The sequence below is a fragment of the Macaca fascicularis genome, chromosome 1 (assembly GCF_037993035.2).
Source record: "Macaca fascicularis isolate 582-1 chromosome 1, T2T-MFA8v1.1".
Taxonomy (NCBI): domain Eukaryota; kingdom Metazoa; phylum Chordata; class Mammalia; order Primates; family Cercopithecidae; genus Macaca; species Macaca fascicularis.
This window is the reverse complement of record NC_088375.1, coordinates 149,114,289-149,141,080: the sequence shown is the minus strand read 5'-3', so window position 1 is coordinate 149,141,080 and position 26,792 is coordinate 149,114,289. Positions and strand designations below refer to the sequence as shown.

Here is a 26,792-nt window from a genome sequence, read left to right as displayed (position 1 = left end):
TTTCTGTAATTCAATGGAGATGACAGGTAAAATTAAAGAGAACAAAGGGTGATAACTTATTAAGGCAATAAAAAGTTGGCAGAGATGAGCAGGCTCTCAACAATAGTCTTTGGCTATGATAAAATCTCCTGGGTCACTCTTCTGAATCACCATAGTGCTACAGAAGAACCAAGGAAACCATCATTCAGATTTTGAATCACAGTAACATAACCAAGCAAACTACAAGCAAAATATGAATATGATTGTCACATATTTGCTGAGCACTTGATAGAATGTTCCAGACATTCTAAGTGCTCATGCTCTAAATGAGTCATTTAGTCGCCAGAACAACACTGAGACAGTGATTATCATCCCCATCTTCTAAATGAAAAAATCACAGCTTAGGACGCGGTGACTTGCCCACTGTTACATACACTAAAAAGCATGAGAACCCATCCTCAAACCTTGACTAGTCTGCTCCCAAAACCAGGCTTATAAGGATGATGGCAGTGTTTCCCAGGGTTGCCTGATGATAAGAACTATCTGTGGCACTTGTTAAAAATACAAATACTTATTCTCATTCCCTACCCCATGCCAGACCCACTGAATCAGAATTTCCAGGGAGGGGTCTGGTAAGCTATTTCTTTTAACAATGGCCCTCAATGATTCTTTTTTTAATTTTGAGACGGAGTTTCACTCTTGTTGCCCAGGCTGGAGTGCAATGGCGTGATCTCAGCTCACTGCAACCTCTGCCTCCTGGATTAAAGCAATTCTCCTGTCTCAGCCTCCCAAGTAGCTGAGATTATAGGCACACACCACCACGCCCAGCTGATTTTTTTTTTTTTTTTTAGTAGAGACAAAGTTTCACCATGCTGGTCAGGCTGGTCTCAAACTCCTAACCTCAGGTGATCCACCTGCCTTTGCCTCCCAAAGCCAAATATTATTATTACCATATTATCTTTTTCTTAATATCATAATTATTCTTATTATATGTCTCACACCAGAGTAGGTCATACCTAACAAAAAAGAAACACAGATAAATGGAGAATATAATACAGCGAAACAATCAAGGCAGGTGATAGCAGACACTTCTAGGAAGAAGTAAGTTTTGGGCTGAATTTTGGAAGACCTGCTAAGAGGGCAAAAGTATTTCATGAAAGAGACAAGAATAAGAGAACCAGGTGCATACAGCACTGATAGGAATTGATGTCCCAAGGAGAGAAGGTGATTTGATCCAGTGCACACACCACTGCTCAGTTCTTACATAGGTTCAAGCAGGTTTAGAGCACTTGTGGTTTACTGAACCTGTCTATATCCTTGGCCAGATCTTGACCAAGATGGTGCTAGAAGGGAAATACTTGAAACAATACTCTATTATCATTATCTGAGATTAAAGGGTCAGAAAGAATCCTGATTTGAGAATTTTTTGTTTTTTTTAAATTAAACTTGTTTAACTGACTTCTTACAGTAGACAAATGATCTCAAAAGAGAACCTTACTTGGAATATTATAATAATAGAAAATTTTCTTTAATTGATTTATAGACATTTTTAGTACATTTTAAACTGGATGTCATAGAAGCCATGTCCTAAATTCTTCTATAGCATTACCTTTAACAGCCTGCAACTTAACCAGCAGATGTTCATTGGATGCTGACTTTATACCAGACACTGTGAGCAGCTCAGGGGAGACAAAAGATGTATAAAATGTGGCTATTAATCATGAGGATTCAGAATCCAGTGGGAGAAGACAAACAACCAGATATGTAATTCCATGATAAGTTCTAGAAGGAAGGTTGTACAAATGAAGGGCTGGGGTGCACTAAAGAGAGAGCTCCTCGGTCTGCCTGGGCCTAACAGGGCAACATGAATGGCCTTGCCTGCTGGGATTTGAAGTATTCACCAGATTTCACCAGGAAAAGGATGCAGAAAGTCTTCCCACCATGGATAGAGAAGGAAGAAGACAGAGGTCAGTGTGAAAGAGTGAGCACTCAGTCCCATGGGTTATCACAGATTTTTCATTCTGCAGCAGTTTTTTTAAAAAAATAAATTACCTATTAGCATTTAAAATAGGGCAGTATTAGTATACACATCTTTATTCCTGACTTAATGGAAACAAAGATTTCACAACACTCGGCCCACATCCTCTCATAGTAACACTCACCTGGTCCCAAGTAAGAGCTGCCCCCTTCAGACAGGGCTCCCGATCCCCAGTTCACCCTAGACCCACACCCTAAAGTCTTTTATTCCCAGCCCTCAATGCGGGCATTTGAGTTTGTGACCCAGGTAGAGCTTAGGCTATGAGGTGGTAGGAGAACACCTTGAACAAGGATGTGATGTCATTGTAGCTTGAAGCAAAAGAGTGAATGGCCTTGCTTGCTAAGCTTATTCAGACTTTACCATGTGGGTGATGAGGAACGGAATGACTACTGATAGAGTGAAGCAAGGTAGAGAAATGATGACAACTGATTTTTAGGAAGCTGCCTTGGATAGATGACTTGGAGGCATTTAGACTGAAGACAGAAACATAGGAGGCCACCACAAAGGTTCAGGTAAGAGGCAATGAAGAGTGGTAGGTAGAGAGTGACCATGGGAATAGAAAGGAGTGCCAGAGGCACAAAACAAGAAGAGGGGGTAGAGGCATAAATTCTTTTCTAAATTGTTTAACACAAAACATCTAGAAAATTTGAAAGAACAGTAAAATAAATATCTCTACAGTCTCTTCAATGTAGATTCAACAATTGTTACTATTTTGCCATATTTGCTTTATCTTTCCATACACACACACACATATATATATATGTATGTGTGTATACATATATTTTGAAAGTTGTTGAAGTCATTTCATGTCACACCTAAACATTAACACCTAAATATACATCTTCTGTAGGCCAGATGCAGTGGCTGATGCCTGTAATCCCAGCACCTTGGAAGGCTGATTCAGACAGATTGTTTCAGCCCAGGAGTTTGAGACCAGTCTAGGCAACATGGTGAAACCCTATCTCTACAAAAAATACAAAAATTAGCCAGGTGTGCTGACATGCACCTGTAGTCCCAGCTACTTGGGAGGCTGAGGTAGAAGGGTTGCTTGAGCCCAGGAGGTTGAGGCTGGAGTGAGTCATGTTTGTGCCACTGTACTCCAGCCTGGGTGAAAAAGTGAGACCCTGCTTCAAAATAAATAAATAAATAAATAAATAAATAAATAAATAAATAATTAAATAGCCTCTCCTAAAAATAAGAATTTTCTTATGCATAACCACAATGTCATTATCATTTCTAATAAAATTAATATTAGTTCCTTAATATCACATAATATCCATGTTATTTAATATATGCTTATATTCAGGTTTTCCCTAAATGTTTCTAAAAATTTTAGCTGTTTTTTTCAAGCTAAGAGTCCTTTGAGGTTCATGTATTTGGTCGTTATGGCCTTTTAGTCTCTTTTAACCTGGGACAGCTCCCCCAGTCCTTCTCCCCCCATGAAAATGACTTTTGGAGGAATAAAAAAAATAGTTGTTTTATAGAATATCTCAAATTCAGATTCTTCTGCAGGTTTCTTTGTAATTTGATTTTTCTTTGATTCCCTGTAACTCCTATTTATTTGAGGTTAGGCCTGTGTAAAAGCTTACTTAGATTCAGGTTAAGCCCTTTTGGCAAGAATATTTCATAAATGATTTCATGAATTTCTTCTGTACCCCATCAGGAGGAACATAATACAAACTTGTCCCATATTAGTAATTGTAAGTTCGATCACTTGGTTAAAGTGGTGACTGCCAGATCTCTCCTTTGCACTTTTTACAATTAGGAAGTGACATGTTCTGTGATGCTTTGTAACTGTGTGGATAACCTGTTTTGCAATAATCTTTTACTATTAAAGATCCTTGCCTGAATCAATTAGTTCATTGGGAGTTGCAAATTAGTAAATTTCAAATATTATCACTCCTTCATTGGCATTCTTCTCTAAAGATGAGTTTTCCCTCATTAAGTAGATGATATAAAATTCCTTTTAAAAAGGCAAGGTAAGACAGGACAAGGTGGCCGAATAGGAACAGCTGTGGTCTGCAACTTCCAGTGTGATTGACGCAGAAGACAGGTGATTTCTGCATTTCCAACTGCAGTACCTGGTTCATCTCACTGGGGCTGGTTGGACAGTGGGTGTAGCCCACGGAGGGTGAGCTGAAGCAGGGCGGGTGTCGCCTCACCTGGGAAGTGCAAGGAATTGGGGGATTTCTCTTTCCTAGCCAAGGGAAGCCATGATAGAATGTACCTGGAAAAACAGGATACTTCCGCCCAAATACTGAGCTTTTCCCAGGGTCTTAGTAACCAGCAGACAGGGTGATTCTCTCCCGTGCCTGGCTCAGCAGGTCCCATGCCAACAGGGCCTTGCTCACTGCTAGGGTAGCAGTCTGAGATCAATCTGTGAAGTGGCAACCTGGCTGGGGGAGGGGCATCTGCCACTGCTGAGGCTTAAGTAGGTAAACAAAGTGGCCAAGCAGCTCAAAGTGCTTGAGCCTACCACAGCTCAACAAGGCCTACTGCCTCTAGACTCCACCTCTGCAGGAGGGCATAGCTGAACAAAAGGCAGCAGACAACTTCTGCAGACTTAAATGTCCCTTTTCTGACAGCTCTAAAGAGAGCAGTGGTTCTCCCAGCAAGGTGTTTGAGCTCTGAGAACAGACAGACTGCCTCCTCAAGTGAGTCCCTGACCCCCGTGTAGCCTAACTGGGAGACACCTCCCAGTAGGGGCTGACAGACACCTTATATAGGTGGGTGCCCCTTTGGGATGAAGCTTCCAGAGGAAGGATCAGACAGCAATATTTGCTGTTCTGCAATATTTACTGTTCTGCAGTCTATGCTGGTGATAGCCAGGCAAACAGGGTCTGCAGTGGAACTCCAGCAAATGCCAACAGACCTGCAGCTGAGGGACGTGACTCTTAGAAGGAAAACTAACAAACAGAAAGGAATAGCATCAACATCAACAAAAAGGTCATCTACACCAAAACCCCATCTGTAGGTCACCAACATCAAAGACCAAAGGTAGATAAAATCACAAAGATGGGGAAAAACCAGAACAGAAAAGCTGAAAATTCTAAAAATCAGAGCACTTATTCTCCTCCAAAGGATCACAGCTCCTCGCCAGCAGTGGAACAAAGCTGGACGGAGAATGACTTTGATGAGTTGACAGAAGTAGGCCAGTAATAACAAACTTCTCTGAGCTAAAGGAGGCTGTTCAAACCCATCACAAGGAAGCTAAAAACCTCAAAAAAAGATTAGAAGAATGGCTAACTAGAATAAACAGTGTAGAGAAGACTGTAAATGACCTGATGGAGCTGAAAACCATGGCATGAGAACTTCGTGACACATGCACAGGCTTCAATAGCCAATTCGATCAAGTGGAAGAAAGGGTATCAGTGATTGAAGATCAAATTAATGAAATAAAGCAAGAAGACAAGGTTATAGAAAAAAGAGTAAAAAGAAACAAATAAAGCCTCCAAGAAATATGGGACTATGTGAAAAGACCAAATCTACGTTTGATTGGTGTACCTGAAAGTGATGAGGAGAATGGAACCAAGTTGGAAAACACTCTTCAGGATATTATCCAGGAGAACTTCCCCAACCTAGCAAAGCAGGCCAACATTCAAATTCAGGAAATATAGAGAACACCACAAAGATACTCCTCGAGAAGAGCAACTCCAAGACACATAATTATCAGATTTACCAAGGTTGAAATGAAGGGAAAAGTGTTAAGGACAGCCAGAGAGAAAGGTCGAGTTACCCACAAAGGGAAGCCCATCAGACTAACAGCAGATCTCTCAGCAGAAACCCCACAAGCCAGAAGAGAGTGGGGGCCAATATTCAACATTCTTAAAGAAAAGAATTTTCAACCCAGAATTTCATACCCAGTCAAACTAAGCTTCATAAATACAGACAAGCAAATGCTGAGAGAATTTGTCACCACCAGGCCTGCCTTACAAGAGCTCCTGAAGGAAGCACTAAATGTGGAAAGAAGTAACCAGTACCAGCCACTGCAAAAACATGCCAAATTGTAAAGACCATTGATGCTATGAAGAAACTGCATCAATTAATGGGCAAAATAACCAGTAAACATCATAATGACAGGATCAAATTCACACATAACAATATTAACCTTAAATGTAAATGGGCTAAACGCCCCAATTAAAAGACACAGACTGGCAAACTGGATAAAGAGTCAAGACCCAGCAGTGTGCTGTATTCAGGAGACCCATCTCACCTACAAAGATGCACATAGGCTCAAAATAAAGGGATAGAGGAAGATCTACCCAGCAAATGGAAAGTAAAAAAAAGCAGGGGTTGCAATCCTAGTTACTGATAAAACAGACTTTAAACCAACAAAGATCAAAAAGAGACAAAGAAGGCCATTACATAATGATAAAGGGATCAATTCCACAAGAAGAGCTAACTATCCTAAATATATATGCACCCAAAACAGGAGGACCAGATTCATAAAGCAAGTCCTTAGAGACCTACAAAGAGACTTAGATTCCCACACAACAATAATGGGAGACTTTAACACCCCACTGTCAATATTAGACAGATCAACGAGACAGAAGGTTAACAAGGATATCCAGGACCTGAATTCAGCTCTGCAACAAGCAGACCTGATAGACATCTACAGAACTCTCCACCCCAAGTCAACAGAATATACATTCTATTCAGCACCACATCGCACTTATTCTAAAATTGACCCCATAATTGGAAGTAAAGCACTCCTCAGCAAATATAAAAGAACAGAAATCACAACAAACTGTCTCTGAGACCACACTGCAATCAAATTAGAACTCAGGATTAAGAAACTCACTCAAAACTGCATAATACATGGAAACTGAACAGCTTGCTCCTGAATGACTACTGGGTACATAATGAAATGAAGGCAGAAATAAAGATGTTCTTTGAAACCAGTGAGAAGAAAGACACAATATACCAGAATCTCTGGGACACATTAAAAGCAGTGTGTAGAGGGAAATTTATAGCACTAACTGCCCACAAGAGAAAGCAGGAAAGATCTAAAATCATTACCCTAACATCACAATTAAAAAAACTAGAGAAGCAAGAGCAAACACATTCAAAAGCTAGCAAAGGCAAGAAATAACTAAGATCAGAGTAGAACTGAAAGAGATAGAGACACAAAAAACCCTTCAAAAAATCAATGAATCCAGGAGCTGGTTTTTTGAAAAGATCAACAAAATTGATAGACCACTAGCAAGACTAATAAAGAAGAAAAGAGAGAAGAATCAAATAGATGCAATAAAAAATGATAAAGGGGATATCACCACCAATCCCACAGAAATACAAACTACCATCAGAGAATACTATAAACACCTCTATGGAAATAAACTAGAAAATCTAGAAGAAATGGATAAATTCCTGGACACATACACCCTCCCAAGACTAAACCAGGAAGAAGTTGAATCTCTGAATAGACCAATAACAGGATCTGAAATTGAGGCAATAATTAATAGCCTACCAACCAAAAAAAGTCCAGGACCAGACGGATTCACAGCCGAATTCTACCAGAAGTACAAAGAGGAGCTGGTACCATTCCTTCTGAAACTATTCCAATCAATAGAAAAAGAGGGAATCCTTCCTAACTCATTTTATGAGGCCAACATCATCCTGATACCAAAGCGTGGCAGCGACACAACACAACAAAAAAAGAGAATTTGAGACCAACATATCTGGTGAACATCGATGCAAATGTCCTCAATAAAATACTGGCAAACTGAATCCAGCAGCACATCAAAAAGCTAATCCACCAGGATCCAGTTGGCTTCATCCCTGAGATGCAAGGCTGGTTCAACATACACAAATCAATAAGCATAATCCATCACATAAATAGAACCAATGACAAAAACCACACAATTATCTCAATAGATGCAGAAAAGGCCTTCAACAAAATTCAACAGCCCTTCATGCTAACAACTCTTAATAAACTAGGTATTGATGGAACATATCTCAAAATAATAAGAGCTATTTATGACAAACCCACAGCCAGTATCATACTGAATGGGCAAACCTGGAAGCATTCCCTTTGAAAACTGGCACAAGACAAGGATGCACTCTCTCTCACCACTCCTAGTCAACATAGTGTTGGAAGTTCTGGCTAGGGCAATCAGACAAGAGAAAGAAATAAAGCATATTCAATTAGGAAAAGAGGAAGTTAAATTGTCCCTGTTTGCAGATGACATGATTGTATATTTAGAAAATTCCATCATCTCAGCCCAAAAGCTCCTTAAGCTGATAAGCAACTTCAGCATTCTCAGGATACAAAATCAACGTGCAAAAATCATAAGCATTCCTATACACCAATAACAGACAAACAGTAAGCCAAATCATGAGTGAACTCCCATTCACAATTGCTACAAAGGGAATAAAATACTTAGGAATCCAACTTACAAGAGATGTGAAGGACCTCTTCAAGGAGAACTACAAACCACTGCTCAACAAAATAAAAGAAGACACAAACAAATGGAAGAGTATTCCATGCTCATGGATAGGAAGACTCAACATTGTGAAAATGGCCATACTGCCCAAAGTAATTTATATATTCAATGCCATCCCCATCAAGCTACCAATGACTTTCTTCACATAATTGGAAAAAACTAATTTAAAGTTCATATGACACCAAAAAAGGGCCTGCACTGCCAAGACAATCCTAAGCAGAAAGGGCAAAGCTGGAGGCATCATGCTACCTGACTTCAAACTATACTGTAATCCTACAGTAACCAAAACAGCATGGTACTGGTACCAAAACAGCGATATAGACCAATGGAACAGAACAGAGGACTCAGAAATAATACCATACATCTACAACCATCTGATCTTTGACAAACCTGACAAAAACAAGAAATGGGGAAAGGATCCCCTATTTAATAAATGATGCTGGGGAAACTGGCTAGTCATATGTAGAAAGCTGAAACTGTATCCCTTCCTTACACCTTATACAAAAATTAATTCAAGATGGATTAAAGACTTAAATGTTAGACCTAAAGCCATAAAAACCCTAGAAGAAAACCTAGGCAATACCATTCAGGACATAGGCATGGGCAAAGACTTCATGACTGAAACACCAAAAGCAATGGCAACAAAAGCCAAAATAGACAAATAGGATCTACTTAAAGAGCTTCTGCATGGAAAAAGAAACTACCATCAGTGTGAACAGGCAACCTGCAGGATGGGAGAAAATTTTTGCAATCTACCCATCTGACAAAGGGCTAATATCTAGAATCTACAAAGAACTCAAACAAATTTACAAGAAAGAAAACAAACAACCCCAAGAAAAAGTCAGCAAAGGATATGAACAGACACTTCTCAAAAGAAGACATCTATGCACTCAACAGACACATGAAAAAATGCTCATCATGACTGGTCATCAGAGAAATGCAAAGCAAAACCACAATGAGATACCATCTCATGCCAGTTAGAACGGCAATCATTAAAAAGTTAGGAAACAACAGATGCTGGAAAAGATGTGGAGAAATAGGAATGCTTTTACCGTGTTGGTGGGAGTGTAAATTAGTTCAACCATTGTGGAAGACAGTGTGGCGATTCCTCAAGGATCTAGAACTAGGATTACCATTTCACTTAGCAATCCCATTACCAGGTATATACCCAAAGGATTATAAATCATGCTGCTATAAAGACACATGCACACGTATGTTTATTGCAGCACTATTCACAATAGCAAAGACTTGGAATCAACCCAAATGTCCATCAGTGACAGACTGGATTAAGAAAATGTGGCACATATACACCATGGAATACTATGCAGCCATAAAAAAGATGAGTTCATGTCCTTTGCAGGAACATGGAGGAAACTGAAAACAATCATTCTAAGCAAACTAACACAGGGACAGAAAACCAAACACTGCATGTTCTCACTCATAGGTGGGAACTGAACAATGAGATCACTTGGACACAGGGCAGGGAACATCACACACCGGGGCCTGTCAGGGGCTGGGGGGCTGGGGGATAGCGTTAGGAGAGATACCTAATGTGAATGATGAATTGATGGGTACAGCCAACCAACATGGCACATGTATACCTATGTATCAAACCTCCACGTTGTGCACATGTACCCTCGAACTTAAAGTATTTTTTTTTTTAAAAGGCAAGGTAAATATTTAGTTCTTTCCCTTTTACTACCAATGTCAGAGTAAGGATTTATTGAATAATCACTTCCAATGATGGCAAATTAGTTTTTTTTTTTTTTCCTTTTCTTTCACTTTTTTTGGTATTACTATAGACTAACGAATTTTTATGTATTCAATGTTTTGCAATCAATATAGCCATGTTCAAACTGTCCAAACTTTGGCTACTGGGAGTCCTTTCACACTAGCCCCTGTGTCCTTGTATCATGTCCCCATAAATCACTGAGCACTTCCTTGGTATAGCAAAATGTCCTAAACTTACCTTGTAGTTTCCATGTTCAACACCTGGAATCAGCTATTTCTCCAAAGATATTTTCCGTAAGCAAAGATGAGTAGAAACCAATATCTGGGTCCTAGGTATTGCTCATTGCTAGAGGAATATCATTGCTTCTATGTTCTTTCAGTGTACAGAGCTAGAATACACACATACATATATATGTTTTTAATTCATGAGTCCATATTAATATTGCCAATTCAAATTCAATATAGTTTAAAATTACAAGTGTTGGCTGGGAATGGTGGCTCACACCTGTAATCCCAGCACTTTGGGAGGCCGAGGCGGGCAGATCACTTGAGGTCAGTACTTTGAGACCAGCCTGGCCAACATGGTGAAACCTCATCTCTAAAAAAAAGAAAAAAAAATTACAAGCGTTTTTATTAGACATTTTAAAAGAAGCACGAACAGACTTTGAATAATGAGTTAAATGTAAGAGGCAAGGACAAAGAAAGAATGAAGAATGAGTCCCTAAGTTCCCAGTTTGAGAACCTGAACTTGGGTCAATGGTGTTGCTGCTGCCATTTTACCCAAGGTAAGGAGTAAGAAAAAGAAAAAAATTCATAGGGCAGGGGTGGGGGATAAGTCTGTTATACATAGTTCAGTGCTTTGTTTTATTTGCTGCTTTGTTATAAAATTAAATAATCTATTTGAGAACTGACACAGGTGAGCAATATGAAAAGGAACTTACAGAAATATAAAATGTAAGTTATATCCAAAGTACAGCCAAGACTCATCTCAAAGACTATTCAAATACTGTTAAAATTTGTGGAATCTTTGTACTCCAGTATGTGGATGAAGCAAGAAACCTAAGTATGACTTCTTAGGGTGTAGAAATCTAGCTCAAGCTAAGGAGGAAAGAAAAACAAATTTAAAATTAAGGTGAGAAACTTCTGAAAAATAAAGAGAAACTTAAAAGAAGCAACCTGGATTTAAAACATAGTGGACGAGTTTGCTAGGGCTGCCATTACAAAATACCACAGGTTGCGTAGTTTAAACAACATACATGTATTTTCTCACAGTTCTAGAGAATAGAAGGCTAAGATCAAGGTGATGTTGACAGGATGGTTTTCTTCTGAGATCTTTATTCTTGACTTGTGGATGTCTGCCTTCAGGCTGTGTCCTCATATGGTCGCCCTTTGGTCTCTGTGTTGTTTGTGTCCTAATTCACTTCTCTTCTAAGGACAACAGTCATAGTGAATTAGGGACCACCTGTATGGCCTCATTCTACCTTAACTACCTCTTCAAATGCCCTATACCCAAACAGTCACATTCTGAGGTACTGGGGGTTAGAATTTCAACATATGAATTTGCTGGGGAGAATACAGTTCAGCCCATAACACATGGGACAGAAAAAAGCCTTGTGATAGAACAGATACATGCTTAAGAAACTCAGCAAGTCTTCTCTATGACTGGGTCTCATTTCTAGCTGGACAAAGTTCAATGGCATTATTACTCCACAATAGCTTGAGCAAGTTGGAGATGATGATTAATGGTGAGCCACATGTTTGTCCACATTTCTATGGTCAACAATGAATACACACGGAGAAAACTGAAGACAGAATAATATATCCACCCTGTTTCTACCAAGATTTTCTAGGCTTTGGATTTGAGTCATTATGCTTAGTTTGCTTTCTGACCGGGGTGGGTGGCATTTAATCATTGCATTTTCCCTCTTTTTTCAGGACAAGTAGCCCTGTGCCAATGGCCTCATCTGATACCAGCCTTAGTTGTCATAAATGATATGGGAATGGTGGGTTTCATCTACCTTTCATCTACAGGGAAAACTAAAGGAGAGGAAATCAAGTTTTGTTTAGGATGCTATAAGTTTGGCACTTTTACAGATGAGAAAATCACAGGGCTGGGGCTAGTGAAGTGAGTGGTTCAGGGACTTGCTTGGCTAGTTAGGCACACCGCTAGGGCTCTGTCTCCTGTCTCATATCCCAGTGTTCTTTCTGCTTCTACACAACAAAGTAGTTCTATGTTTAGTTTTTTCTGGTTAAAAAATGTTCCTGGAAGCATTGCTTACAAATAACTTGAAATGCTAAGGAACATTATAGTACAGTGGTTAAGAGGTGCAGACTGGCCAAACAAGCCTATGCTTGCATCTCAGCTTTATCATTCCAATGCTATACAGCCTTGAGCAGGTTGTCTAATTTCTTAAAACTTCAAATTCCTCAACAGTAAAATCCGGATAACAATAGCACCTACCACAGAACAGCCCCGAGGACTTAAGTAAGTTAAAGCATTTTGAAAAATTAATAGTGTTAGGTACATAGTAAGTGTTCAATAAATAGGAGGTGTTGTTATTCATCATAACACTCTAAAATTTATCAGAATTCAAATTTCTATTTTTTTTTAGGTAAAATGAAGCAAAAAATAAAGTAACAACAGGCAAACCTCTTTAATTTGACATCTTTCCAATTCACAACCAAGAGGATGCTTATTGCAACGTGCTAGGATCAAGCAGTCGAGCACAAGGACAAAAAACAAGCCTAATAATTGAGTCAAAGGGTTTTATAACTCTAATTATTTAAAATCACAGCTGAAGGAGAAAACAAAAATTTCCAAGGCAGTAGAATAAGAGAAAAGGAAGTTCTGAAACAAAAGAAAGAGCGTGGGAAAAAAGAAAGGTTGCTATCAGATCTACGAGCTCACCAAAATATTAGCGCGAGTCAGGAGTAAAAGAAGCCACTTTCTAGCTTTTTCCTCAAGATAGCCCCTATAGCAAAGGAAGCCCTTTCTCCTTCCAAAGCAGAAGCTAAAGCAAAGGTTTTGAAGGCCAAGTAGACAGTTCTGAAAGGCATCACAGCCACAAATAAATATCTACCCATCACCCACCTTCCAGAGTCCCAGGATACTAAGGCTCCCAAAGGCAGCCCAAGCCCCCAGGAGAAACAAAGAATAGTGCCCTCAGAGAAACAAGCTTGAGCTGTATGCAACAATCATGTTCCCCCGACTACTGAGTCAGCCATGAAGATGGACAACAACAACACATTGTGTTCACTGCAGATGGCAAAGCCAACAAGTACCAGGTCAAACAGGCTATGAAGAAGCTTTGATGTTGACATGACCAATGTCAATACCCTGATCAGTCCTGATGGAAAGAAGGCAACATACGCTCAACAAGTTCCAAACTATGATATTTTGGATGTTGCCAATAAAATTGAGATCATCTAAACTGAGCCTAGCTGGCTAATTCTAAATACACATTTTTATCACCACAAAAAAAAAAAAAAAAAAAAAAAGAAATGAAAAGAAAAGAAAGAAACCAATTTCTGTATCTAAAAAATGAAGGTAAGATGCCAAAAGAAAATAAAATTATTTCCAACAAGAAACACTACTTGTCTTTCAGAGCCTGGGCTTTGCTAATGTGAAGAGGTTTGTTCTGATGTAGGGTCACATGAGGAATTGGCCATTACATCCTGATGGGAGACTTCACCAGTGACTCCCGTAAAATGCTGGCTACTCACTGGGCCCTCATGTTTGAGCTGGCTGCTATGTTAATTTTTTTAAATCAGTGATTTCTTTCAACAGTTGGTTTCAGGGCCCTGTTGGACAGCATATCGTTCAAAATTAATGAGACACTATTCTTAAAGTACCTAATTGTGCACATGGGAAACTCTAGTCTCTGTTAAAGAAATATAGCATTTTTAGAACAGATGTGAGGCACAAGTGATACTTAAAAACTATTTATTTTGTCAGTCTTTATTGCTTCAAGGGCAAAAGAGCAAGACCCAGAAGTAAAAGCACAAAGTAATGAAGTTACACAGCACATAAAGAAGACAGAGCCAGAGGGATTCTTTCAGAACAGACATCTGCAGCCTTTCCATCTAAATTGAAGGAGAAATGAACTTTCAGTTTTGTGGTCATTTCAGTTCTTTGCTTTGCTGAAATGGTCACCAATGAGTCAGAGCCATTAATACTCTTCGTTAATTTTATTTCTACTGATTTCAGTTCTCGTCTATGAACTGCATTGGGAACCCTTTGTAAGGCGATTTGACAGTATTTATCTAAAAAATGTTTAAAGTGCACATCCTTTGACCTAATAATTTCAGTTTTAGGAATATCTCTATAGAAATCCTAAATTCTAAAGTGTATAAAGAGAGAGCTATGAGGAAATCTGTCCCATTGTCTGAAATACTATAAACTGAAAGCCACCTAATGCCCACCAGTATGGACTGGCTAAATAGACTCTCATTTAGCTATATATATATATATATACACACATATATATATATATATACACACCTTGGAATCAGACTACCTGAGCTCCCATTTCACTACAACTTATTAGTTGTGGTTGCTTGTATTAATTTCTATTGCTGCCTTAACAAATCACCACAATTTTATAGGTATTAAACAACACAGACTTACTATTTTACAGTTCAGCAGGTCAGAAGTCTGGTATGAACTAAAATCAGTGGGTGGGCAGGGTTGCACTCCTTCCTGTGAAGTCTAAGAGAAAATCCCTTTCCCTGCTCATTCAGGTGTTGGCAGAATTCAGTTCCATGCAGTTGTAAGACTGAGATCTCTGTTTCCTTGCTGGCTATTAGCTGAGGGCAGCCTTTAGCTCCTAGAGGCCTCTTGCTTGTCCCTGCACATAAATGTCAACCTCTCAAAAACAGCGACAGGGCGGTGAATCCTTCTCAGGCTGCTGTCTCTCTGACCCTGCTTCTACCATCACAGCTCTCTCTAATCCAGCTGGAAAAAGCTCCACCTTTAAGGACTCAAGTGATTAGATTGGGTCCACCTAGATAGTCCAGCATAATCTCTCCATTTTAAGGTTCTTACTGTTAATCACATCTGCAAAGTCTCTTTTGCCATGTAAGATAACATATTCACAGGTTCCAGGGATTTGGACATAGACATCTTCGGGGACCATTATTCTATCTGCCACTCCTCTCTAAGCCTCAGGTCCCTCATCTCTAAAATGGGACTTCTTTTGACATATAATTGTTGTGACTTTTAGATGAGGCAAAGTTCTTAGCACATAGCAATTGCTCAGAAAATGTTAGCCAGCATCATCACTGCTATGTAGCCATTAGAAAGAATGAGATAGAACTGTGCTACTGACATAGAAAGATACTCAAAAGTTATAATGGCAAAGTAAGCTATGGAAGACTGCTTATAGTATAACCATTTTTCTGTAAAAGGAGAAAAAAGGAGGAAAGATGGATCATTGTATTGGCTTAGGGAAAAAATGGATGAATATCAACAGATTGAGACTGAGAAGGTAAATACAGACTTGGAGTTTTAAAAATAATGCACAAGTTTTATTTTCGTATTTAAAGTGGCAGCCCCACTAAAAAGACAAATAGAATGTTTATTTTCCAAACAAGTGTGGAAACAAAAAGGAATTTTAAAATGATTACTTACAAGGACAAAAAAGAAGAAGAAAAGCATGAAAAATTTTGATAAATAAAAAATTCTAAGAAAAATGCTAAAAACAATCTCAAACTTATCAATAATCTCAATAAATATAAAAGATCACATCTGCTTATCAAAATACAGAGACTCTCAAGTTGGAGAAAATAACAAAAGCTGTATGTGTAAATATATCACTTGGGTAAAATCTTAAAACACGAACATTAATTAATATATTGATCGCAGAAAGATACATATTTAGTAAAATTATAGGAACAGAGATGGGAAATAAATGCATCAATTTCAGGCTTGTGATTGCCTCTAGGAATAAAAGGAGGGAAATGGCATGGGGGAAGACTATAAAAAGCATATCAACTATATTTGTAATGTTTCATTTCTTCTTTTCTATTTATTTGTTTATTTATTTATTGAACATGAATAAGTTCTTCAGTGGTGATTTCTGAGATTTTGGTGCACCTATCACCCAAGCAATACCCAATATGTAGTCTTATATCCTTCACTCTCCTCCAACCCTTCCCCCTGAATCCCCGAAGTCCACTGTATCATTCCTATGCCTTTGCATCCTCATAGCTTAGCTCCTAATCTTTTTCATAAAAATAAAATATCTGAAACATGGTACAAGATATTTACCTTTTTAAATTCTGCTCTGTTATATCCTGTACTTTTCTGTGTGTATAAAATATTTTGAATATTTGTTCAAAGAACTGTACTCAGAAGTCAGAAATAGAGATGCTGACCTAATGGCACATATATTTTGGGTTCTAGAAAAAATTCTAAACTTTTAAAGATAGACATGGAACTAGGGCAGACAGAGGGAAATTGTAGACAAATATTCTACTACTTGTCCATTGGTTACGGTTGCCATCTATTGAACAGTTACACTAGGTTAAGGATGATACTGTTTGAAAATGCCCAAAATATATACATGAAATGTTTGAGAAGACTTAAGTAGACACTTGTATGCAAAGTTAATACAGTTCAGAAATGTCAAAAAACAAAGAGGCAATTGGAACTGTGACTATATTTCTCAGAGAAGTTTAATTTTGAGCCAGAATATGAAGAAGTTTATGGAGTTCTAAGAGGGAACAATTCAGATAGGAAAATGGACTGTGCCGAGGCACAAAGAAGGGACCTTGTTACCGAATGCAGGGGACAATAGGAGTTCAGTGTGACTGGAACAGATTTCTTTCCGAAATTCTGAAGAGCTGTGAAAGCAGATGCAGGAATTTTATGGGCATAAGCACAGGAATATGTCAATGTGCAATTAAATAGAAGAGGTAGGCTACTAGGAGAATAGGTCTAATGTCACAGATTTAGATTAACCATGCTAATCAACTTCTTCCTTACACATTCACTGGCTCCCCAGTAAAAATGTAAAGCATAAAGAAGGTATTTATGAACTGCTTTGAAACAAAAATGGGAAATGCTGATGGAGAGCTGTGAGTCAGCCTCAGCTCCTTCCCTGCTGAAAGTGTTAAAGTTACCTCTCCAGGGCCAGATGCAGTTATTGAAGAGATCCACACAGACAAATATTCTTCCCCAGAAAGGATCATCTATTTTGAAAATATCCTACTTCATGTCATCACAATACTTTAACGTCTGGCTATTCATCATTCTACCTTCAAGTTAGTTTGAGTGCAATACTCAACCTATGTTCTATTTTGGGTGATGCAGACAGTCACAACCACTGATTAGAAACTTGAGTTCGTCCAGATCTTGTGGCTTACAGCCCAAGGCACCTGTGACCTGCCTGGTTCATCACCGCGTCCCGCTGCCTTGGCCTCATTATTGCCCTCCACACCCTGATTCCTACCAGTGTTGTTTCAGATCTGGGCTCATCCCCTTTTGCCCCAACACTGAGGCAGCTTCTAGATGCTGTCTCCACCAACGGCCGCCAGAGTGAACTCACGCTGTCTTTAATGGCCAAACTGAAAGATCCCTGCTACGCTAAAAACCTTCATAAGAGAGCCTTACCACGGATTGCCTCACTGGTGTGTTTCTGTGAGTTGTGAGGTGGGTCACAGGCCATTTGCTACTAAAATAAAGCCCCAAAGACTCCATAGACTCACTCCTGTACCTAGATGCCTTCCCCCGTCACCGAGTCACCAACTGTGCTGCCTGGCAAATTCCTTCTCCTCCCGCAGGTCTCGGCTCAGATGCTCTCTCTGTGAACCCATAAATCTCAGCGCCCATCCCACGCCGTCCGACTCACGTCCTTCTCCTACAGGCTTGCTGTGCTTTGTACAGACTTCCATTTAAGAATTGTCTTGTTTCGTTGCAATTGTTTATACGAACGTCTCCCGTTTCATTGTAAGCTCCTTAAGAACAGAGGCCAAGTCTTAGCTCTTCTTACATCTCCAGTAAATAGCAGTTTCTGGCACATTTTAGGCACACAGCAGATGTTAAAGGATGAATTAGTAAATTAGTACTACCACTCACATGGAGTAGACTCCCCAGTTAATCAGAGCAACAATTTTTTCCCATTCCTACTATATGTGGCAGCAAAGAAAAACCTTTCTTCCTAATTATTTCATATAATACTGTATCATGAAATATCTGCATTTTGAGAGTAAAGCCTGAAGGAAGTTATTTTTTCCCTCATAAAATTAAAGACCTTAATTATTGGCAATGAGAGGATACTACATTCGTTGGAGGAAAGAGTGGTCTAGCGATTCTTTCTATGTTCCTGTAACTAATTATGGGTGAGTAATTTTTAAAAAATTGGTACCCATAAAAATTGACCACAAACCAATAAGAACAATGAGTTGAATCATAAAAATTCCATGCTATTTATATTTCTCCACACACACTCAGTACATTTATTTATTCTAAATGGAAAAGTACAAATATTGGGATAAAAACATTTAAACTACAGAAATAAGAAATTCCAAATGCTAATTCTGCTTAAGGGGCAGAATTTAATTCTGTACTAAGCTACTGTATGTGGGATTAAGAGGCATAGTTAACCAAACATTTGAGAACAAGTAATTACCACTGCATCTCTCTATCACATATTTGCCTCACACATAATTTATACAAGTCCACAGAGGGGAAAAATAAAATGCTGTTTGAAACATTTTTTTTCCAGCCACACATTTTTCAGGCTTACTTTTTTTTCCTCATCAAAGACTGTTCATTTTTATGGTCTTATATTGGATAACAGTGGGATATTTTCTCTCTGATATACAGGGACAGAGAAACAACATCTCTAACCAGTTATTCTTGGCTGTGTCCTTCCTGCCAAATCTTGGGCATCTGAATGTGGAGGTGCACGGTCCCTGTAGTTGGTTTATATAATACTTTCAGAGTGGAATGGACATGCAAAGAACACTGTCATTTATTCATTCAACAAACATTATGAGACACTTTCTATGTGCCCAGAATTGTAGTGGGCTCTCAGGATACCCATGAATAAGACAGGGTCCCTACCCTTGAGACTGTAGTCTAGTAGTAAAGACAATTAAACCAAAAATTACAAAATAAAACACTAAGAGCTGTTGGGGGTAGGACGCACGAGGAGTTGCAGGGATACCAACACCTGCCTGAGATGGTCAGAGGCCATTTATGTTTCTTCTCGAATGGCCTGTAGGGCTTACGCAGTTGAAGGAGGGTAGGAAAGCGGAAAATTCAAAGCTGAGGGAATACCTGAAAGAGATCAGAGTATGAAACGGGAAGTGGAAGTAGATGAGGCAGGGTGACGCCTACTGATGCAGCAGAGCAGATATTTACAAACAGAAGTGAGCCTGAGTCTCTAGGTGACTGTTTTCTGTGCTCACAACCAAGTAACAACTTCTACAGCCCTCCTCCCCTTCTCTACCTGGGGCACCTACAATACAGAGAACAGTTGAGGGAGACATATTTGAGACAGTATATTTGAATATATTTGAGACAGACATTTAAGTTTCTATGCAGTAGCATGTTGGCTTGACCAATTCTGGTATTTGTTTATTTTAGTATTTTGTATGAAACATGGAGGAATGGTGCCATCAAACCATAACTTGTCTGCAACTCCAGCCCAGCTCTGGCTACAATGTGGTATTCAGCAAGAGCCTGGCCTGGAGCAAGGGATTTAACCGTCTTGTACTTCAGAGCCTCATCTTTAAAATAGACTGCAGCAAGAATTAAGTGAGTGTGTGAAAGAGCACAGAACAGAGCCTGGCATAAAGCAAATGCCCAGAAAGTATCAGCCATAATAATTTTACTCCTCATGTGGGAAGTGTCAGTGAAACTAGTCACCTAGTTATTTAAATAATAAGCACATCATTTACAGAAAATGGGTTCAGGAGTAAAGCTGCTATTTTTGGCTGTCTTTGACATTAACATTAAGGATATTAGGAAAGTTAACTCTATGAACACAAAGGGTGAACTTTGGCAGCCTTTCAAAAGAGTTAACAATCTAATTTTTTACCTATATCCATTCATTGAACATTCATTATCCCCACACTTACTGAGTATCTACTGATATCAGGCATGAGGATGCAAAGATACCTGAGAAGGCCGATCATCTATTATTCATTCGATACACATTTACCAAGTACCCAGAAACAGCAAGTCACTGATGGGGAAAAAAAATGATGCATCAGACCCTCCAGTAGCTTACAGGCTAATGGGGGAGATAAGTGGTGTGTTCACAATGGAGACACAAGAAGGAAGGTGATACATACTACAAAGAGGTAGGGACAATAATAATGAACACTTCTTTACACCAGGCTCCATGCCAAGTGCCTTACTTGGATTATCCCAGGGTGCTGTGGGAGTTGAGAGGATGGAGAGATAGCTCTCAGCTGGGGTGATCTGGAAAAACTTCATAGAAGTGGAGGCATTTGAATAGGACCTTAAAAAATCACTACTTCTGGAGCATTTTGCTTAACCCTGGTTGTACAACAGAATAGGCCCGATGGCTTTCTCTAAAGATGTTTGGTATAAAGACTATCTTAAAGGAAATACTTTATCTGATAAAATGGGATTGTTTCTACTGAAGACTCATCTGGCTGCAAAACAGAACTACTATCAACCTGAGAAAGAATCCAGCTGTTGCTTAAAAATTAACAACTTCCCATTACATCATCAAGCCTGATAATCATCTTGCCAGCAACTCCAATTCCATCTCACCCCTTAATACTCCTTCTTTCCCCTAGGTCACTGGGAAGCTTGCTTGAGGCACTCTCTGGGATTCTGTTTCCAGTTACTGGTTGCGTAATGTATTGATAAAGCAAAGCCAAATATGAGTAAGAAGAAAAACCTAATTAGAAATGAAGCACGCAGTGTCCCAACAAGAAAAATGCCAGGGCTTCAAAAATAGGAAACCAGTGATGCATAGTTTCTTCTGTCACTGAAGAAATCATCCCAGTACTTAATAAGCCAGAAAATGGATTAAGCAGATGGGGGAAAGTTGTCAGCGGCAAAGAATGGGCACCTACAGAGAAACAGAATTATTTACAACCAAAATGACTGACTGGCACACATTAAAGAATATCTGTTTGTGTCTTGAAATGAATGCTATAGAAAATCTGTAGTAGTTATGAAAACAAATGCAAAATCGGCCACCAAGAGAGAACATCACAGGCTATGGGCTGATACAGAAATGCTGGAGATGCTGACTTTTTTTTCTTTATTGAATTGACTATTTAAGTGAAGCAACCAAAATGATAACTTGGAGTAGAGTGTGGATGCAGCTTAATTCAAATAAACTTGCCATTAAATATAAAGAAAACCTTTCTTTCATAAGAACCCACTCGTACAGCATATGTATCTACATATTCTTCTCTCGCTACACATGTCTGAACATGTTTCTAGCAAGTTGACTGGTGACACTTAGCTCAGTTGATAGGACATGTCCTCTGGCTCATAGGAGAAACAGCAAAGGTTCAGTACATTTAAGTCTTTGAAGATTATAGGAACAAAAACTCAGTTTTAAGTGTCAGGGAATTGCTGTATGATCTTTACCACATCACTTAACTTCTAAGTTTTCTAATCATTGTACTGTACAACTGAAAGAATGATAGTCTCTCTCTCTCTCTCTCTCTCTCTCTCTCCATACCCTTGAACACTGAGAGACAACAGACTGAGCGGGAGGCTCTTAACATCTGCAAGAAACAAAACTGGAGACCAGCAGGACACATAGCTTCTGAGTGATGGTGTAACAAGTTGCTATTTATACCCCATCTTCCGTTCACCAATGTGAACTAGGGGTCTATCCCTACAAGAGAGTAATTTTAGGGAATGAGCTTCCTGGTGAGCTCACAGCTTAACACTGCTTGTATCACCATCTTGAGTCAGCAGTGGATAATGCTGTGCAGAATAAACTAATTTTAATCATCTGTGGTATCCTTGTAAACACTTCACAGTGATTCTTTAAAAAGTCAGTGGGAACTTGCTATCTCTGCTTCATTTCCTACTCCCAATAATTTGCTAGGGTTATTTTTAGGTGACCGTGTCTTACAGGATTTGTCTAAGTGAGCTCCTGTTTCAGAATGGCCATTTGAAAATTCTGCCATAGATTTTGAAGTCAGAAGGCTGTCTGGTTAAATGGATCCAGAAAAATTACTAACAGATATGATGACAAAGGACATGGAAATATAAGTGTCCTGTATGTACTACAGGAAAAAGTGCTGCCCACCCTTCTCTCATTTCAGCAACACTTTCAGTGAGCCCCACAGCTCATGGAGAGATGAGGGGAGAAAAAGGCTTATTCCTGAAGCTAATAGCTTTCCTTCTCTCTCTAATGCTATACGTTTGCAGTGACAAATGATTCCCTCAGCTTCTGAATCATCTCCTCATTCTGTGATGCACCCCTGGGCTCTGAGTTTTATTTCATTGGCAGTCAGTCACATGCTGAATATAGAGCACCTCTAATTTGTTCAGTGTCTCATGGATCACTGAGAAAGAATAGGGCCTTATGACAAACTCCACTGGTCAGAGCGCCCAGATCTAGGTGGGTGATCACAGCCTTTAACACTTGACTAGGAACTCATATTTCATGGAGTGAGAATTGTGAGGCCCTGCACTAGGGTTTTGTGTTTCTGAGAAAGACACTGAGTTTGACTGTATTTATCAAGGAAGGTGGATACCAAGAGGAGCGGCTGAGTTGGGAAGAAGCGGGGGTAAAGAGAATTCTAGACAAATTAAACCTCTCAGTTAGCAACAAGTATCCCATAGGCCAGAAAGAGTGTGAAGGGATTCAGTCATATGTGAAAGAAGTTCTGTGGTTTTTGTCTTGTCTTTCTTGAAAACCTTTGGCCCTGGAATGTTTGATACCGATTTTCCCTGGTCTAAAAAGAGAATTAGAGAATTTCAAATGAAGTGTACGTGACACAAAGTGAGAAGAGAAGGAGGGACGGAGAAAAGAGAGGCAGAATAGGAAATGTTAATAGGAAAAAGGAAGAAAATGTTGTGTCCTGTAATTATTTATATAAGAAAGGCAGCTAATAAGTGTTCCAGTGTAGAATTTCTATTTCTTGAATTCATTAAAAGTAATTTTGAGACTCCTGGATTGGTGGTGGGGGAGGCAAGACTTTGCTAAGGAAAACTTTGTTTAAATGCCTCTTTCCAAAGCAAATACACATCATACCAAGATATACAACCTATGTGTAGCTTCACTGTGCTGCTGGAAACTCTGCCTCGCTATGTGATTCTTCTTTACTGAGGATCCTGCTGTCCTCATCTACCCCTTGAAAAGTGAGTTTGATGGACTCTGGGTGAGTAAAGCAAGTCTTCCAGAGGAGAGGAGAGGCAGCACCTTTGGCTGTCTGCCAGTAAAAGCCCTGTGCAGCGGTCTGGTCTCTGTGAACCATGCAGGCAGTGTTGCTGCAGGATCCTAAGAAACCAACCTTTTCAGGAACGTTGTGTAAAGGAATGTCTGGAATGTGTTTAGCCTTGAGAGCTTGCAAGAAGCCTTTATAGTTCATGATGAAGAATGGGAAAAGCAGTATTATAATGTTAGGCAAGACTGGTTCAGATCAGAGAGAAATGGAGGAAGAAATCATTAAAATGAAGGGTAGGATTGTCTCTTCGCAACCATTAAAGGCAGTTTCAGAATTTCCTTCTGGATTCCGTGCATCACACAGACTATCTACTATCATCCCAGGTTAATGAGAGGGTAGGTACTATATAAATAGGTTATAAACTTTAAAATAAAAAAGCAACTCCCAGAATTTTTTTTTTCATGTTGGTCTTTAGCTTAGAGTAGATGAATGAACACTGTGAAAATATCAGCATAATTGCACCTTTTACTTTATATTATTAACAAATGCTATTCATGGAATCAGAAGTTCTATTTTGAATTACATTTTAAAGGTTTTAAATATAGTTGAAGGTTTTAAAAATTCTATTCATGGGTAGATGTCTGTATGCATGTACATATACACATATGGGAGTACATTTTGCCTGCATGCCTCTTTTATTTATTAAACAAATTTGTAAATTTGTTAAAGCTGAAGGCATTGTTTTAACAAAGGTTATTTAGTTTAAAATCATATTTATTGTGTAATGTGGTTTTTTACATTTTACCTTTATTTTGAAACTCTTTCTTTTAGGATTTCTTAAATTTTTTGTCTGCATTCCACAGTGAGTTAGTACACTCAAACGTATATGTTTATATGTTATTTATATACACATATAAATATGTGTTAATATATATGTGTATATGCATGTATATGTGTGTAAATGTATATAAAACTAAAACAAAATTTCACAAAACAAAATCTGCCCTTACCAAGTGTGATGCATTCTGTTATTTCTATTCCATTCTATTACTTCATTTGTATAAAATTTATATTAATTTCCAGACTCACCAATGGGTCATGACCTGAAGTTTGGAAAACACTGCTTTACCAAGCCCTTTACAAAATTTCATAATTGTATTAAAGTAAATAAAATATTATAGGGCAATAATATGGGTATGATTTTAAATGATTCAAGGAAATAAAAGTGTGCTAATAAAAGGACTCTATTTTTTACTTACATTAGTTATGATCACTGTTGTTATATTATCATATTCTGAAGAAAATTAATTTTTTAAAGAAGAAGATAGACATGTAATCTCTTTTTTGCTTTTTAAAGAACATTTTTTGCAACTTCTCAAACTTAAAAATCAAGCTACTTCCTTCCTTTAGGCTTCTTATATCCCATCCAATGTTTTTTTAAAGAAAAGATAATGAGGCTCATGTCTGTAATCTCAGCACTTTGGGAGGCTGAGGCAGGCGGATCATGAGATCTGGAGTTTGAGACCAGCCTGACCAACATGGAGAAACCCCATCTCTACTAAAAATACAAAAATTAGCCGGGCATGGTGGCACACGCCTGTAATCCTAGCTACTCGGGAGGCCGAGGCAGGAGAATCGCTTGAACCCCAGAGGGGGAGGTTGCAGTGAGCTGAGATTACACCACTGCACTCCAGCCTGGGCAACAGAGCACAGAATTAAAAGCTGGTTTTAGAATAAGCTCACTTAACCCTATTCTAAGAAGGCCATATGCAGCAGGAGGATGAATGCAGATTCAGGCCCTGGACACTCGATGGTTCCTTAAAATGGATGTGTAAATTTAACTTTTGAAGATAGGATCAGATATTAATTACCAAAAAAAGGGTAATTATTTAAAGAAACTTTGTGGTGATCACATCTGTGAAAATGAAGAATCATTCTGTAATGTGAATCCTGACTCTAATTCAGAGGTCCTTCACTCATGAATTAAAACTGATGGACTGGTCAGAACCCAGTAGATCCCATGTATTCCACCTTAACACGTATGGTTTATAAGTATAAATTTTTGTATATTGAGCTGGATTAAAATAGGGGCCTATCCATACCTTTTCTTGATGCTGCCTACAGAGTTTATAGATTGATACTGAGAAATATATATTTTAAAACTCCACACATGACAATATAGATTCCCTGGACAGCAAAACAGACTCTTCTAATAAGAATGACCCTTTGAGAATCTCCTTTTTGGACTGGCCTCTTCCTCAGTGACACTCTTTTTTTCTTTTTTTGAGACACAGTCTCACTCTGTCACCCAGACTGGAGTACAAAGGCGCGATCTTGGCTCACTGCAACCTCTGCCTCCCAGGTTCAAGTGATTCTCCTGCCTCAGCCTCCCAAGTAGCTGGGATTACAGACATGTGCCACCACGTCCAACTAATTTTTTTTTCTTTTTTAGTAGAGACAAGGTTTCACCATGTTGGCCAGGTTGGCCTTGAACTCCTGACCTTAGGTGATCCAACCGCCTTGGCCTCCCAAAGTGCTGGGATTACAGGTGTGAGCCACCACGCCCAGCCTTTAATTCACATTTTGAAACTCTAGGAAAAGGATATGGTTTGCAGCATTTCCCAAATGAGTCCTTTTCTTTTTTCCTCATAGAATGGCTTAGAATGCACTTTACAAAAAACTGACAAAGGGCAATTGTGTATCCTTCATGTTTGCTTTGGTCCTTTGTTCTCCCAAAAGGCTGCTAATGGCCTGCTTTACCATTCGGACTTTTTATTATCAGCAGAATTCAACCTTGACTTGTTTCTAGTGATGAGGCAGCACATTTCAACCTGTAACATTTCGAACTGTGTGAAATTGCTGATATTTGACCATTTTTGACCTACTAAAATGACAATTTCATATGGTTCAAACTAATATTTAGGATAGTGACTGCAAGTGCCATTTGCATCCACCTGGTTCAGGTACTCCTTCCAAATACCTGAAGGAGGACGATGAGGGTGTGAGGACTGGATTCTCCCAGTTTGTACCCCCATTGAGCAAATATTTATGGAAAGCTTATTATATACTTTGGATATGCTGTCCATAGCAACTTACCTGTAAAATATTACCTCCCTCCCTCCCATTTTATCAGTGAAATACTTGTTGCAAAAGGTTTAGAGGAAGATAAGCCAAAAAATGACATCTGAATATTTTTTTCAGACCCTGGGTACCACCACCAGCTCTGCTGTTTCTGGGTTTTCCAAATGCCCGGGTCAGCA

General features: G+C 39.0%; 1 protein-coding gene across 4 annotated transcripts in view; it reads right to left on the bottom strand.

Annotated features, from left to right (window-relative positions):
* The window catches only part of DDAH1 (dimethylarginine dimethylaminohydrolase 1), a 255,115-nt gene that overhangs the window by 181,772 nt on the left and 46,551 nt on the right, over positions 1-26,792 (bottom strand). For 3 of the 4 annotated variants that reach the window (XM_074002664.1, XM_065519361.2, XM_074002670.1), the window contains 2 exons: positions 10,697-10,789; positions 10,430-10,580 (listed from right to left, as the gene is read on the bottom strand). The exons of the other annotated variant lie outside the window; for it this stretch is intronic. The gene's annotated coding sequence lies outside the window, so the exon portion shown is untranslated. The remainder of the gene's footprint in view (positions 1-10,429; positions 10,581-10,696; positions 10,790-26,792) is intronic. 4 annotated transcript variants of the gene reach the window in all.